This window comes from Camarhynchus parvulus, chromosome 10 (genome assembly GCF_901933205.1).
Source record: "Camarhynchus parvulus chromosome 10, STF_HiC, whole genome shotgun sequence".
NCBI classification, from domain to species: domain Eukaryota; kingdom Metazoa; phylum Chordata; class Aves; order Passeriformes; family Thraupidae; genus Camarhynchus; species Camarhynchus parvulus.
This window is the reverse complement of record NC_044580.1, coordinates 14,575,829-14,586,420: the sequence shown is the minus strand read 5'-3', so window position 1 is coordinate 14,586,420 and position 10,592 is coordinate 14,575,829.

Below are 10,592 nucleotides of genomic sequence, written 5' to 3'. Positions count from 1 at the left end.
CATAGCAACTGGAAGGAAGAGACAAGAACAAAGTAGTTCAGTTAAAAAAAAAAATTGTTTCCAGAGTCACCGTGACCTGATGATTGCTTTGGGTTAAACTAAATCCAACCCAATTGGCCAAGAGGCCAGAGACATCAATATGTAGGATTAGGCTTAGATTTCTTTTGGCTGGCGAGAGAAGGCTGAAAAACTTCTCTGTAGAAATTACCTTTCGTTTCTCTGTAATTTTTGATGTGAAAAATTCAAGTGAGAGTTGAGCTTTATATGGTTACTAAATAGCAAAATAATGACACCATTAGGAACACAAAGCTGAATGCAGAAAGTTCCTTTCTAGTTTAAACTCGTAGGTTTTGTTAACAGTTATTTCATTCCAGTGTCTGGCCAGCACTTTGTTTAAAAGAGGTCTTTGTTAATATTTTGATTAAGTTAATAAACATTATTAGGCAAACTTGCCTCTACACAGCTAAGGAAGACCTCCTAGCAAAACCAGAAGAGAACATTTGACAGTCCTAGAAATTCTAAGATAAGGAAATACACAGGAAAAACAAAAAGGAAATTCCCTCAACATCAGTAGTCTTTAACCATCCCAGGAAAATTAAATACATAAATTAAATGAAGTCTAATTAAACAGCAAATTTTATTACAGGCTATTTTCAAGGCACTGTTCTTCCAATAAAGGAAATCTATAGTCTGGGGAGGAAGAGGAATACTTTCTAATGTCTTTTGAAGTCTGACTGTCTTCCAGCAATTTATACACTGTTTGCTGGGATAATTCCACTGGAAAAAAAATGAAAAGGAAAAACCAAACAAAAGTAAAACCCCTTTTTTCATTTCTCAGCAACATCCTTGGGATATAACTTGCTTTCCTGATGCAATAAAGAAACTTGTGACCAATACAGCCATTGCTGGTAGTAATCAGACTCTGGTATCTTTGTACATGGTGTGAATTATAGTTATTTCTGTAGCAGTGATGCAATAGCAGCTTTCTACCCATCTTGAGTTGTTCCTAAGCTCAAGGGAAAGAGGTTCATTCAATCCCATCTTTGCTGTACAGCTGCTTTAGGAAAGAAGCCAGTTAATGTTCCATCCCAGGCCAAGAAAAATAATTTTTAAGGATGAGATAAGACAGAATTTGATCCTATATTTACAGCCCCCATTGCAACAAAGGCCAAGCCAGCAGACCTGTGGGAAAGCCTCTCAGTCTCACAGAGCATCAGTGGCACCAAGAAATGTTTGCCCCAGAGTAATGCTCCTCCCAAACACCTTTCTGGAGCAGCACAGGGGATTAACTAGTCTCATTATTTGATAGCTCAAAGCTCCCTATTGATTCCCAACTGCTGCTGACACTAAGGAATCACAATTAACTGCGGTCAGTTTTCCTGCTGGGACAAAGCTGCAGGCAGAGCTGTGCTCCCATCACCTGCTCACACAGCCCGACACCAACAGAGAAATCAAGAGAACACCTTCCATCAGATTCAAGAAAATCAGGAGAACACCTTCCATCAGATTCAAGGCCACCTCCTTCTTCTCCCGCAGGAGCTGCATGAGCCCTCCAGCCTGGGAACAAGCCCCTGTTGGCTCACAAAGGAGCTGTTTCCCCAGGCAGCAGCTGATGCTCAGCACGGACTCAGGCACCTCCAGCTGCTGGCGGCTGGCTCGGCACAGGAGGGGAAGTGTCACTGGGGCTCAGCAGCAAGATGGGACCTGCCCTTCTCCAGCTGCATCCGTTGTGCTCTTGGGGCCGGGCCAGGCTCGAGACAGAGGATCTGACGGGGTGGAAAAGGAAATTCTGTGCATTCCTCATCCGGAGCCTCCATGCCAAGTGAAATGCAGCCACGGAGTGCTCATCTGAGGGTTGGGAGAGATGCACATTGCAGTGGCTTAGAGCACTGCTGTTGAGCTGGGTGCAGAGGAACCAGGCTGCTTGGGGGATGAAATCATTAGCCTTCCAGTTGTGCTGCTGCAACAGGTGAAATATCAGGAGGAATGTCAATCCCAGGATACACCCTTCAAATATTGAATTCTGGCTTAGGAAAAACACCTGCCCCAAAATGTTCTGAGCATGTGATTTTAATTTTCTGTGACCTTTTTACGTCTCTCCTTAGCCAGGCACAAAAATATCCTCCTCAGAAGAATTTCTGCCTGGAAATGATGGTCCTTTTTCCCCAAGTCCTTTTAAAGGGAAGAAAATGACTTGTCTTCCAGAAATATGCTGCAATGAACAAGCAGTGCATGAACTGCCTGTTTGGGGGAAGGAAAAAAAATTCTTGTTCTGCTTGGCGAAGTCTCTCAATGCTCATCCATGCCCATCCCAGCTATATCCTGAGCAACCTGGTCTCATGGAAGGTGGCCCTGCCCATGGTGGTGGGGTTGGAACTGGATGGTCTTTAAGGTCTCTTCCAACTCAAATCATTCAGTGATTCTACCCTAACAAACATAACTGTAATGAAATTAAAACACAGCAGCAGGAAAATCCAACATAAATGTGTGTGACCTTGATAACTAACAGTTGAAAAAGTCAGCCTTTGGTTGCCTTCTGTCTCCTACCATTGCATTATTAACTTTGTAAATGGAAATCTCCCATGAGCAGTGTCATGGCATTGTGATAAATGCCCTTTAGTGCCCCATCTGCCTTCAGAGGGTTTTGGGAGGGACTGTACTCCACCCCCACAAGAGCACCAGCTCCTTTTTAATCCCCTAAAGCACTGTGTGGTTTGCTGGGGATCTGTAGGGATGAAGAACATAAAGAGCACACAAATATGTTCCTTTTATAAGAAATGTTGGAGAAGGGTCTGTTCAATATTCATCTCCAGGGGTGCCTGTCAAGTATCCCATGTCCCAGGGGCTGGACTCAATGATCTTTGTGGGTCCTTTCCAGCTCAGGACATTCTAGTATTCTATGTGCACTCAAACCTTTAAAACTTCCTGCATGAGGGAGTTGGAGCCAGCAACGCTCACGCCTTGGGGAGAGAAGACTCATCCCTCCTAAAACATAACCTGTGCCTTCTCACTCCAGCCTGGCAGCCAAAATATCAGCCAGTACCACTTCAGCATCTCACCCACTCTGTCCAAGGCTGCTGACTTTGATGGGCCAACAGCTCTGGTCCAGAATGGCTTGGACAGAGCTCCCAGCCAGATTTGGGTCCAGGCATTTCTGGCAAGTGGACCTCTGATTCAACAACTACATCGGGTTTGGAGACCTTTTGAAAACACACTAGCCCAGCTGAAATCCCTAGGGAACAGAATGGAGAAGGGTGCCAACAGCCAAAGGGAAACAAATTGCTCTTCCAGGAAGCTGGATCACGCTCTACTGGCATTGGCCACACAATGTTTTCTTCACCACAAAAACAATGTTCCTGCCACTGCTACCACTTATTTCACTCCAGCACTGGGAAAACACTCCTGTCTTTGTAAATCTGTTTCCTGAAAGGGTTCATAAGCCTCCCACTTGTACCATTCAGTGTGGGACTCATTCCAGGTGTGTGGGCCAGGTGCACTCAGTGGTCACCTCTGGTTGTGGCTGTGTCACATCTGCTTGGAGGAAGGTGCAACCCTCTTTGGACACCTCTCCATTACTGTGAGCCAGGAAGAAGGATGACCTTCAGGATGGAGAGGCCAAGAAAAGCAAAATGTGAGGCATCATTATTAGGAAATTCTCCAGAGCTTTTGGTAGCATACCCACAAAACTTGAAGTGCCTAGAAATATAGATGTATACTTCCACACTTCTGGTGTACTGGAGGTATAAATTATCCCCAGGCAGCTGATCTAAAAGCACTTCTGCTTGCACATGAGGAACAGTTTCAGGCTCGACTCCGACTCGAGCAGGTCAAGCTGGGGGCATTGGCCCCACAAGAGAAATGGGTCACAGATCAAACATGCAGGAGGTTTGTGGTGGCAATGTCACTGACACTTTGTCCATCAAAGGGCTCAGTTAACAGCTGTACCTGATGCCAGCAGCAATGTACCAGTGCTGCCTAAGTGGCTTTTGATGTTTAAACTTGCTCACATGGATGCTTCTTTCAGCTGGATTTGTTACTCTCAATATCCTTCCTAAGCCATGCCATCAGCGCTCTCTACAAACTGAAGAAAATCTCCTTTCAGAGCTGATTTCTGCCAAAACTGCTCAAACTCAAATTCACATTCCTCTAGCCAAAATGGCCAATGAAAAACATTGGGATAAATATCAGCAGCAACTTGTATTTCTTGGGTAGAGCAGAAACCTCCCAAGGCAGGATAACCTACATGCCTGTAGGTGCAGCAGATGGAGCTTGTGCTGAGCTGGCGCAGGGCTTGCTCTCTTGTTGAAGGACAAGTGACACAAGATCCGCAGCTTTTCTTCCACATTTCTTCACAGGAAACAGTTGGGATCCAGGAACAGCCTTGCAGCACATGTGCTGGGGGTAAACAACTGCACTGCTTCTAAAACAGTGCAAACACGGGCCAAAATCCTTGCCCTAAAAGGGTTTTTCCAGCCCTGTGTCCTGCGGTCCTGTTCCTTTGACCTTGCCTTTCTAACATTAACACATACCACACATTTTTCAAAAAGCAACCAGCAAAATGAGATATTTCACTGCATCTGATCCTCCCAGGGAGAGATGAGAACAAAACCTCCTAATGCACGTTAATCCCATCACCAGAGCACTGCTGAAAGATGGCTGATACTTGGGACAGGGGCAAGGGATAGGAAAGCCCATATCAAGGCTCCCACATCCCACCCCAGCAGTGGCTGCCTATCAGTGGCTGGGGAAAATATTCTCAAATATAATTTTTTCCAGCATAAATAAGTCTGCAGCAAGGCTCACAAAGCAGGCAGCAGGCTCTGCAATCTGCCTGTATAAGGTGTTGCATCAGGCAAGGGGTGGCCTGGCAGTTTTTGGGTGATGGGAAGCAAACCTCACTGCTGTGCATGTTTTGGGTCAAATCCCCTCCTCAGCAGGAACCCTTGCGTGTCCATCTCAGAAAAACCCAGAACAAGACAATTTGCATCCATAGGACTCTCAGCCACTGGTCTGGGGGAGAAGAAAGCCTCTGGCAAATCCATTGAAATACAAACAGAGTCTGGATGAAGGGTGAGACCTTCAACAGGAGGAAGGGAGAGTAAGCAGCAATTTCCATCCTGGGGCCGGGGCAGGTGGCAGCAGCAGCAGCCGGGCTGAGCACAGACTTGTTCTCATTTTTGTCCTTTGACCTTCTCCCCTCAGCAGCTGAGCCTTGTTTACTGGCATTTCAGCAGCCCATCTCCTGTTTCCATTAACCCTCGGAGAGGTGGGAGGCACAGAAAGGAATGGGTCTGCACACTGGGTGGTTGGTGCTCGGTGTGAAGGGCAGTGAGCTGCTCTCAGGACACACCACAGGCACAGATTTCCAGGGGACAGCAGCCTGGCATGGGCTTGCTGCTTTGCCTGGTCCACAGCACGCTGGGAGAGGCACAGCAGTTATGAGGACTCTGGAGCCACCAGCTTTGCCTCTGATGCTGCACATCTGGGGGGCTTCACTGTTCTGACAATTAGACAGACAGTGTCAAAACCAGCCCTGCTCTGCCCTCAGGCTGTGTTTATTCAGCACAGAGATGAGACATTTCCAGCATTCCTCCATCGAGCCTGACCTTGTAAGAGAATAAAATCTGAAGGATCTGTCCCCCGCAAATGACACCGTGGAGACTTCAGTGCTCCTGAACAGCCATGCCCCATGGGTTAAATCCAAGAGTTTAACAGAAAAACAAGGGGGAAATATTGCTCTGCTGACATTGAGAGCCACTGAATGCAACTGATCTGAGCCACTTCTGGCCAAACAGATCAGAGATTAAAGATACCTGCTACAGGCAGGAAGGCACATCACTCACTCTCCCTCTTGATAACACTGCAGTTACTACAGCATGGCTGGTACCTGGGTTATAGATCAGGATTTTCTGTCCTGGGACAGTCCTGAGCCATCCTGGCTATGAGCCAGGCCAGTGAATGCCCAATTAATTAATGCTGCAGGAGCACATGTCCAGGAAAAGCCCTCCCAAGTCTTCACATTTTCAGAGCATAGTGAGAAATAAGCTCTGCTTCCCTGCAAAATCATTGAGGTTTCGTTTTGGGGTATTTATGTTTATGGATTTTTGCTTATCTCTTGTCTTTTTTCTTTCTCTTTATGGAATCTATTGGTAGCAACAAAGAAGAAATTTCATCTGTGCACCACTGCTAACTGCAAGGCATCAGCCCCTGGTTTGGAAACCCCACAACCATTGTCCAAGATAAATGCTGATTTTAATGACAAGCTGTCATGCAGTTATTCAGAATGGACAGAGAGACAGACTGAATCTCCTTCCACTCCTAAAGTGTTTCAGTCAGGCCACAGTCAGCCAGCCTGGCTTAGCTGTAGGTTTATTTGCCATACAGGGATGGAGAAGGGCACAGATTTATCATTATTCCTGCAAGCACAGGCTCCCCACCCTGTGCCTGGGAATTAACAAATGGCACAAAGAACAAATTGAGGATTACAAGGACCCCTCAGTCCCTGCAGTGTCCTGCTCTGCTGCTGGCCCCGGGGACTGAACGCTCCCCTTCCCTTTGTCTGATCCACACTTGGGCAGGTGGCAGCCCCTGGCTGGACTAGACACCCTGCAAGCATCAGGGTGCTGATGAATATCCATCTAATTAGAATGAGGGATTCTCCAGACCAGCCCTTGGACTGCAGAAATTAGCTAGTTTATTCCAATAAAGATGCTAATACGGGGGGCTTTGTGAAGGGCAGAAATTCCCATTGTCATTCAGAAGCAATTTGTAGCGGATTTGAAGCCTTTGAAAAGGTGACGTGCTGGTGGCTGGGTTTGTATAATACCCATCCCTGAAACTCACAGCTGAGCATTCTTCCCCTCCATATGCTCCAGTGCTGCCCAATTTGTATTCCCCCTTGTATTCCCCGGGTAAGGAGGCACTGGAGCAGAGCAGGGAGCGAGAGGGGGTCACCGGCAGTGGCAGAGGGGAGGGTGGCTGGTCCCAGGGAAGGGGGACATCAGCCCTGCATGGCAGGGCAGAAGGGTTTGGGTAATCTCAAACTTGGCTATCTCCCCACAGTGCATAGCCTGAAACAGGGAGAAAGGTCTAAGGTGCCTTCAGACATTTGTATTTATTATTTAATGCTTCTTTGGAGTCTTCACGCCATTTTGGTGATATTGAGACCCTCCACATTGCTCCTTTGCTTTTTGGAGCTCAAACCTTCATTAGTCTTTATTTCTAGTGATTGGTGTTGAAGTTTACACTATCTCTCCAGAACAATCCCGAAATCCTTGGCTGAACTTTTCAATTTAATTTAATTTTACCTCACCACTCACTCTCCAGATGTGGCCTTCCGAACTGGAGACTCTTGTGGTGGTGTCCTGCATGAGTTGCCTGATGGAACTGAATTATCTGGGGAGGCCTAAGCTCTCCAAATTGCTTGGCAGGTGACTTTTTCCTCACCTTGTAGCCAGACTTGCCTCTAACGCACCAGTGTCTGCAGCAAACCTAATCAACATTTTAGGAGCAAATCACTTTTGCAAACTGCAACCTAAACTCACATAAAACCCTAATGCCTCCCCAAGCTCCTCTTGGTGGATCGCTCTAGGAGACATAACGGATGTAAAAATGTTTCTCTAACAGCTGCCTGGAAACGGAGGTAGAGCTCTGCAGCACAGCAAAGGACTATTTTTGTGGAGAGGGCATCCTCTTGCCACTGACCTTCCATCCTCTGCACTTTCCATCTTGTGACATCGAGTCAAGGAATGACAGCAGAAGCCATGAGCAGCTGGGGCTGCTCTCCAGAAGCCCAGATGCACTTGACTCCTGTCCATCTCCCTGTCTCTGTAGCTTTATCCATGCACAGCCTGGCACTGAATCTCACATTTGCTGTGGATTGTGTTGCTCTATTAAGTCCATTAAGTGCAAGGGGTTGCTCTACTGTAAATGTCACTCCAAGGCTCTCAGTCAGGTATTTCAATTCGTGCCTAAATTTAAACACAGGATGGCCATGCTGAACTCAGGGGACTACTCCCATGCCTGCTGCAAATTCTTTAAGGTCAGACAGTTTAGAAGCACAGGTGAGAGAGGAGAAATATTTCCACCTGCTCAGGATCCTGCCTTTGCCCATGGGCCATGGCCCTACTTAGGACAGGATAACACTGACCAGGTCAGAGCCCATAAATGCTCACTTTCAGCCACAGTGAAGAGCTTCACATCTCTGGGAAGGAGCCCATCAGCAGCTGCAGCTGAACCAGTACCAGGTTTTGATGCTTGAAGCAAGCATCAGTTTAAAAGTAATAGGTAGAAGAATATTGATAAATAGCTGCCTAGGCAAAAAGGGGGTTTGGTCCCCAGCCAGGGCAGCTGATGCATCTGTGGGATGTTGTTGGCTGTGCAGCCTGGCTTGCCATGGGTCCTTTGTGTGACCAGAGCACAGATGAGGATCACACAGAGTAGCAGCGCAGTCTTGGCTGAGCTCAACTTTGTACTCTGAAATAAGCTAAATTCAGCTCTGAAACCCCCTGAGTAGGGATTACAGAATCTGTTTGTGATCACAAAGCGCTACATAATTGTAACTGAACACTTCTTTTCTTATCTTATTTGCAATGTTAATATGAAGTTAAATTAAAAGGAGGGGAAAAAAATGTTTCTCAGACATTTTGGCCAGCACTGAAGCAATGCTTTACATTATCTACCCAGAAAGAATAGCTTCACTAGCACAATAAATTTTTTTAACCTCTTGAAAAACAGAGCAAAGATAGAATTTTATTTTTAGTTTCCAACTAGCTTCATTTTCTATGTGGGGCTCAGAACTGGGGAATTTTCTCTGGTCCTGGGTGAGGAGAGGGCCATGGTACCTTCCTCCCGAATGCAACAGGGAAAGGAGAAAGGAACCAGTATCACCTAAATGTCCCAAATAGGTCAGTCAGGCTCAAGCCAAGGAAAAGTGTAAAGATCAGGACAGAGACCCAGCAGCACATGGTCCACGCTGAAGCTTCCACAGGGAAGAGGGGAAAGGAAAGGTTACTGTGCTCCAGGCAGCAAAAGCTTGGCCTTGCAGTCCATCCTTCACTCCAGTCTGGTGATGTCCACATCCTTCCCATGGTGAAGAAACCCCACCAGGCCCCCCGTAAAACACAGGTGTGACCTGTGAGTGTAGGTGTTGGTAGCTTTGTGGCACTGGAAGGATGAACACATCCCCCTGCTCCCCAGCTCCTCCTCTCCTCGGTGGCTCCAGCTTTAGCTCTGCAGTTCAGGCTCTTTGGGCCCCCATTTTAGTGCAGCCCGCGATGCACTGAATGCAGGAGAGGGGCTGGAAGGAAGAATGCCCTCCCTTGGGGACACAGGTTTCCCAGTGCCACCATCAGCCCTACCAACACAGCTGGGTTGTCACCTCCTGAATGGTGCCATTGTTCCTGCCTCCAAAATAAAACAGACACAGGAGGCGTTTCCACCCAAAGAAAACCAGTTTCCACTGGTGACTTCTTCCCCCTTTGCTCGAGAATCCTCCCTCCCTTTCAGGGCCCCCGTAGCTTTCCTTTGTGCCTCTTCCAGGATGAAAAGAGGTAGTCATTGATTGTATTAATAATTCAGGGCCTAATCTCACAGACGGGTGTTCACAGCCCATGAGGTGGCAATCTTTCATCTTGAGATCAGGATCAGCCAGATCTTTTAGAGGTCAAGGAAGATAGCTGCAGCATGGAAAATGCCTTCAAAATAATAGGTTTAGGCAATCCTCATGCACGGATGGAAATGGCAGATGAAAAGCTCGTGTGTCTCACACTCTCAGTTGCACCTGCATGTCAGCCTGGTGATGCCCAAAAACTCTTGAAGATGATTTCCATCAGCGTCAGTGAGCTGTGATCTCTGCCACATATCCCATGGCAGGGGGACTGGAACTGGATGATCTTTAAGGTCCCTTCCAGCCCAAACCATTCTATGATTCTACGGCATATCCCAACCCATCAATAGTCCCCAGGTCACCTGAGTCCTTCTGCTTCTCAGGACAGCCACCTGCCTGCTGAAAATGGGTCTCATGCTGCTCTTCTCCCATGGCCAAGCTCCTCCTTTAACTGCCTGTTCCATTGTCTTAATCGTAGCTGGAAGGACAAACTCTACTGGTGCTGTTTGCTTTGTTTGGTTTGTGGCCAGGAAGGTCCCTTGCGCAGGCAGAGTGGCAAATTCATCTCCAGGGCTAAGAAACTGCTCACAGGCACTAAACTGGGGATTCACCAGACAAGCAAAGGAAAGGGAAATCTGAATATGCTGGATCTAATTTTAACCTGGGGACCAAATTTACATCAGTGCTCTTGAAGTTTCCCTGTAAGGACAATGAAGGCCTTCTCTTGCCCCAGGACCCGCAGTCATCCTCACCCCTGCCCTGCCAGCTGGGTGCTGCTGTCACCACAGGGGCTGAGCTCCCCAGAAGGTGCCCATGCAGGGCCTGTTGCTGCTCTCACACCTCGCAGGGAGTTTATGGAGGAAATGGCAAGGTCAAAGACATGCACCTTGCACCTGGAACTGGAGGTGCCAACTCCTGTTGCGATGCCAAAGATTAACGGGCGCGCCGATAAGAGCCGGGGGAAGTGGCCAGCGGAGACTTCTGA